Consider the following 6,281-nt stretch of genomic DNA (forward strand, 5'->3'; position numbering starts at 1 on the left):
CTTTTGACCACAGAGCTTACAGTTCGGGTCCTCTCTTATCCCCCTTGTGAAGAGCCAGAGAAGTCTGGGCAGAAGGCCGTCTTAGTACGACCAGGTCTTGAATTTACCGGGAAGTCCGGATTTCTCGACCTTCAGCCATTCATCTGTCTGCTTCACAGCATTGGTGACATTTGCCCCATCTGTCAGTGATGCATTAAACCACTTCCCCAAGCATTTTATTGGGTTATCTTCGATGGAAGGGATGCCCTCACCCTGAACTTGGAGGCTAAACTTGCTAGTTACTTTGCCCTTTCTGATCACTGTACACCTGGACTTCTTGGCCTTGAAGGGCATCCTCGCCCAAGTGGCTACTTTGTCCAGGGTTTCCAATACCTATCTTGCTTGGACATGTGACACAGTTGTTATAGGGATGTCGTCCATGAACCCTCATAGAACCGGCTGGGCAATGGCCCGACTCCAGCATCAGGCCACGGGTTACATCTTCTGCTGCTGATATTAGGAGGTTCACTCCCATAATAAATAGGGTGGGGGAGATGGTGCACCCTGTTGGAATCCCCTTCTGGACGTCCTGCCAACTAGTTGTGAAATAGCTGATGTAAATCTGAGTTTGAATCCTCCTAGGTAGCTGGTGATCATGTCTCGAATAGCCACTGGGATGTAGTGGAGGTCAAGCCCTTCTAGGATGAGGTCATGTGGAATAGACCCGTAGGCGTTCGCGAGGTCTAACCAGACAACTGTTAGGTTGCCTTTTTTCTGCTTGGCCTCAGGGATCAAATGGCTAATCATTGAAGTGTGTTCCAGACACCCTGAGAGGCTTGGAATGCCGCCTTTCTGGATGGATGTGTTGATACAGCGGTTCTGCGTCACGTAAGAATTCAGCCTTCTTGCAAGCACAGAAAAGAAAATCTTACATTCCACATCCAGGAGATAAATTGTCCTAAACTGGGAAAGCATCCCTCTGCCAATTTCCAGCTTGATGGAATAGTACCTTTGGCGCAGATCTTTCTCATGACCTTCCACAGCTTCCGAAGTAGTTTTGGGCATTTCTTATACACCTTATAAGGTATGCCACTTGGGCCTGGGGCAGCTGATGCTTTAGCTTTCTGGATGATGTCCTGGATTCCCTGCCATGTAGGCTCCTTCACATTCAGTTCAATTGATGGTTTTCCTGGTCTACGCACAGCCCGATTGGTTCCTAGTCCCTGACCCCTCCGTGGGCCACTGTGTGCCTCCCGTAGGAACTCCTCTACCTCTGGCTTCAAGCTGGATAGTATACCAAATTTTTGTTGGCTGAGAAGAGCCCTGGTGAAGCTGAATGGATCTCTCACAAACTACGTTTGCCTTTTCTCTTTCTTCCTTCTTTGCTGTCGAAGATGTTCCACCCTCCGGAGTTTACACAACTGTTCCTGCAGCATGCTGGTTAAGTCCTTGATACCTTCTTTTTCAGCCCATGAGCTGGTTTTAAATCTCTTGTTGAGGGTCTTTAATTCGCCTCTCAAGTGACGAACCTCCCTTTCCCTCCCATTTGGCTGCCGCGGTAACTGGTGCTGACTTCTCTGCTCCATTGGGCCAAATCGCTCCTTAGCTAGATTGTACGCTATGGCTGTGAGTGAGTCAATCTTTCTGTGTACTGGGCCTACTAAGGCAACTTCCAGGATGCCGTCTAGATCATCATCAAACTGCATCCAGGCGACGATGTCTGACGATCTAGGCCATTTGATCCTGTCTTTCCTTGATGAATTGATTGGGGTAGCCGAGGGGGAACTCACTTGGTCTGTTGCTTGGTGCTGAGGTGACTCAAGTGCGGAGAGATCTTCAGCTCTGTGGGGTGTTTCCTGACTGACATTCTCCTTCGTCTCACCGGATGCGAAGTCCGTGCGCTGCACTTGGGTCACCATTGATCCACATCTAGACCTGCTCTGGTGTATCTTGAGCCCTCTGATGTTTTTGCAGACTTTCCCGCAATGACACCTTACCGTGAATTCCTCTCCGGTCAGTGTTGTTTGCTTTAGCTTCCTCGTAGTTGTGTTTCCTGTCCTGGCTGTTGCCGGTATGTCCGTCCCGTTGAGTCTCTCATCCTCCCCCCTTCTCGGGAGACTCTAGGGGTATTGCTCCTCGTGTTCAACACTGACATCCACCCTACACTTCCTGAGGCTAATCCAATGTTTATTCAAAGAGAAGGCTCAGATACATGATAGCTCTAATCTACACCTTCTAATCTGCACAATTCTAGGAAATGCCAGTGCTGCTCTCAGGGTAGGGTACTAAATCTCAGGGTAGCATATGATATATATGTAGTTTTGTAATAAATTTAATTTTGAGCTTTGCTTTTTAAAAATAATGATAAAGAGGCTGTTCTTTTGTTTCTTCAATGAATGAGATTTCTGCTCTATCCTGTGTTGCTTGGCACAGAAGGAGTTAAGAAATATGAAACTGCAGATCCTGGAATTTGGAGCAACACACAGGAAGCTGGAGGATCTCAGTTGCTTCCTGTCTGAATAAGTTGATTTAATTCCACGGGTGAAGAGAGAATGCAAAACTGACAGCCTGAACAGTTCCTCTGGCACCATCTGATAGATGGTGATGGGAAAACTGGGAGTGGATGGGTTGGTTAACTTTTCAAACACAGAATAATTTGTGATATTGGGAAACTGAATAGCAAATACAATCAACTGAAAATATCTTTGTTTTTTTTCTTTTATTATCATCATAATAAAAGGAAGTGCTCATGTAGAATTTATAATATAGCTGTAGTAACCAAGTATAGGAATACCCATGAACCTAAAATAGAATGAACTCTACCTTGCAACCCTGGACAGAAAGGAATCGGATGTCTACTGGAATATGATCACTACATTATCATCATCAACTAGCTTATCTGTAGTAATCTGTTGCTTTATGTTATCCCTAATGACAAAGGCTGCCTGAAATAGAAATTTTCAACGTTTTTACCAAGTGAATCAAACAAAAATTCATTGTTCCAACTGCTTTTCACTTTTATGCAAATTTAAAATGAATTGTAGGTTGGCTAGACAGGAGAAAGATAAGCACTTAAGCTGCCTTGCCAGTTGCCCACTGACTTTTCGTGCAAGGGTAATAATCCAGCCTTCAGAACTGTTGGGAAGTCCTCCACTTGTTGGCCTTCCCTTGATGTCCTAGGTAAGTTGAGTTGTGGGTCTTTTTTCTAGAGACAACTGAGAGATTTTATTAGCTACTTGAGCAGTTATGAATCAACCAAGTTGGTATGAAATTGTTTTGGATATTTCTGGTCACAAGTCATCATGACATCAGTGAGGTCTCCATGGGAGCTGTGTGGAATATCATTCCCTTTAGAATATTGCAGGATAGTTTGGAGTTTATTTCTAAAACTACTAAAAATGAACCATATAGTTAAACATATTATTTGGAACTTTAAAAATAAGAACTTTCAAATATTAAATTAATTAAAACAGTTGAATGTATTTAGATGTATTTAATCATTTTCTGTTTTCATTGTTTATAAGTTGACAATAAAATTACCAATACATTTAAAACATGTTCATGACCTGAAACTTTTCCTCCCTCCCTCAGAGGCATTTCTTATGCTTGTAAGGAAGTGGACTGCTGAACCTGTGCTAAGTCCAAACGGATCTGCTCAATTTTCCAAGCATCATTACTGGGGAACTGCAGGAGTTCACATCAGAAACTAGGAGGTTGAATATCCACCCAGTGCTACTATTCAGTATTGTCATAGCTGATCTGCACTAAACCTCACCTCCTCTTTATTCCACTTCTCCATAAATCAAATACCCTGATCTTTGAAAAAATTAAATCACATTCCTTTATAAGCAATCCCAATGATAGAGCCTTCACAACCTTTTGTGGTGCAGAATTCTGGAGATTCACCACCCTGTACGAGAAGGAGGGAGGAAGAAGGAATGGTAGACAGGAGGTGAGAAGTTACCAAGACAATTAAGTTGGATCTAGATGCATAACAATAGGAGGGGGAAGGATACAATGGGGAAAATGCACCAACTGGTTGATTCACTGCAAAATAAAGCTTCAAAACTATTGGGCCTTTTATTCAGAAATCGACAAAAAAACACCTTTTAGCATTACCACTGCATGTTGATCTTTTGCCAAAATGGAAGGTGGCAAGTTTCCAGCTGACAATGCACATGCACGTCCTCCTCACCATATCATGGGTTTAGAAGGCTGGACACTACCAAAACTTTAGACACTAACAGGAATCAGCACAGAAGCTGTTAGGTTTCATGACTGTTGCTTCCCAGCTTTACACAGAGGGTATGCTGTTTTTACCGACATTACCTACTGTGCTGCCTTTATGGCAGTTATTTAGTTTATAATATTTTCGCTTAGTAATTTGTTAGCATTTTTTAGTTAAAGTTAGGATTGTTTAAGTAAATTTATTTGTCTGTAATATATCGCGGCTGCGATGACGTCACATCCGGTTTCGCCACGTCTTGTAGGAAAATACCGGTTCGGGATAAATGCAAGGGTGGGGGGCGCTCACATGTGGCGCTACAGCGCGAGCAGTTTGTTCTCTACGCACCAAAGACACAGTGAAAGCAACGCTGTAAGTCATGAGATAATCGATATGTTGAATTAAAATGTTAACGCCGATTCTGTTAAAAGTAATGACGGTCGATAAGGTTTATGTTTTCGTTAGTTAAAGAGTCGGGATAGTTTGTGTTGAAGTGTATTTAAAGCAGTCAATGGAGCAGGTAGATTCTGACTGTATGCTGCACTTTAATGTAATGTAGTTATTGTAGTTTTACCTTTGCAAGTATTCACGATGTAAATGTGATATTTAGAAGGAAACAAACACTGTACCAATCTTGTATTGTTTTATCAACAGTTTTCACCATACGTTAATGTGAAGAGTTAACAGTAAATGGTTAATCTTACTGCGACCTTGTTTTCATTGACTACGGTTTACCTTGACGTTTAATTCGGGTTCGTTACACCCGAGCGAGAACGTTACACCTACTTTAGCCGTGGAGTTGCCTTCTGACAACTGAAAGGCGTAAGCAATCCAGCAAAGTATCACTCCAATCCAAAGCAGAAGGGAGAAACCACCAATCATTTTCATCAAGAACTTGACAGTATCTGGAGTGCACTTAGGAGGTGTGAGGTCATTGGGGCTATCCCGCACCAGTACCTCTGCTGCTCTTTTGCTGGTCATACCATGTGCAAATGATGCAAGTCAAACAGCCTTCATCAAAAATAAGGCCAATTGATTTGATAAGACATGATGTTTTATGGTCTCCTTTATATCCGTTCCATCATTTTCCTCTATCATTTTTTGACTGAAAATAAATAAGAATAATGATCCATAAAGCTCTGTTCTAAGCACCATCCAAATATTGACAAGCGCATAAAGCTACAATAGGGCAGAACAGTAGCATGGCAGTTAGCACATCTCTTTACAGCAACTACCATTCAGAGTTCAGTTCACACCACTGACAGGAAGGAGTTTGTATCTTTTTCCTGTGACTGTGTGGGTTTCCTCTGGGTACTCCAGCTTTCTCCCACATTCCAAAGATGGATGGTGAGGGTGGTGGGCATGCTATGTTGGCACCAGAGGTGTGACGACACTTATTGTCCAGTATTGATTCTCACTGATTTGACTTGATGCAAATGACACATTTCACTGTACGTTTTGATGACAATTGAAGCTAATCTAATGCTGAAGTCCTTTGATAATGCATGATCTGTAGCTCAGTTATGAACTTTCAAAAATATTCTGTACAGATTCAGAAAGACATGTTGGGACTGGAAAATTTATAATGGAGCTCAGACTCTATAAAAATTAACTATGCTGCAAATTTGAAAAACACTACCTTCATAAGCTAATTATTTTTGCATCAGACAGTCCAATATAAAAAAATGTTGAAAAAACAGATCCACAATTTCACTTCCCACCTACTGCTTTTGACAGCCATACAATAGTGGGTATACAATTTCCTTACCAAAAACATACTGCTTTCTTTCTCAGTGAGGGATAAGTAAGCCTGTCTTCATTCATTGGTATTCTGGGGTACATTTTTAACTTCAATTTCAAGCTTAGAAAATCAGCTACTGATAATTGTACAAAATTGAATGCTTTCTTGCCGATTACACTGAACAAAGATTTTGCTTCCTGAATACTTTTGGGTGTATCTTATGGATTTTTGGCTGCAAACCATGAATATCAGATTGAAATTTCCTTATCACGCACCGTTTTTTTGAAATCGCCTATATTTGTTATTTCAATTCATAACTCAATTCAATTAAAATAT

Source organism: Hemitrygon akajei, chromosome 26, assembly GCF_048418815.1.
Source record: "Hemitrygon akajei chromosome 26, sHemAka1.3, whole genome shotgun sequence".
In the NCBI taxonomy this organism is placed as follows: domain Eukaryota; kingdom Metazoa; phylum Chordata; class Chondrichthyes; order Myliobatiformes; family Dasyatidae; genus Hemitrygon; species Hemitrygon akajei.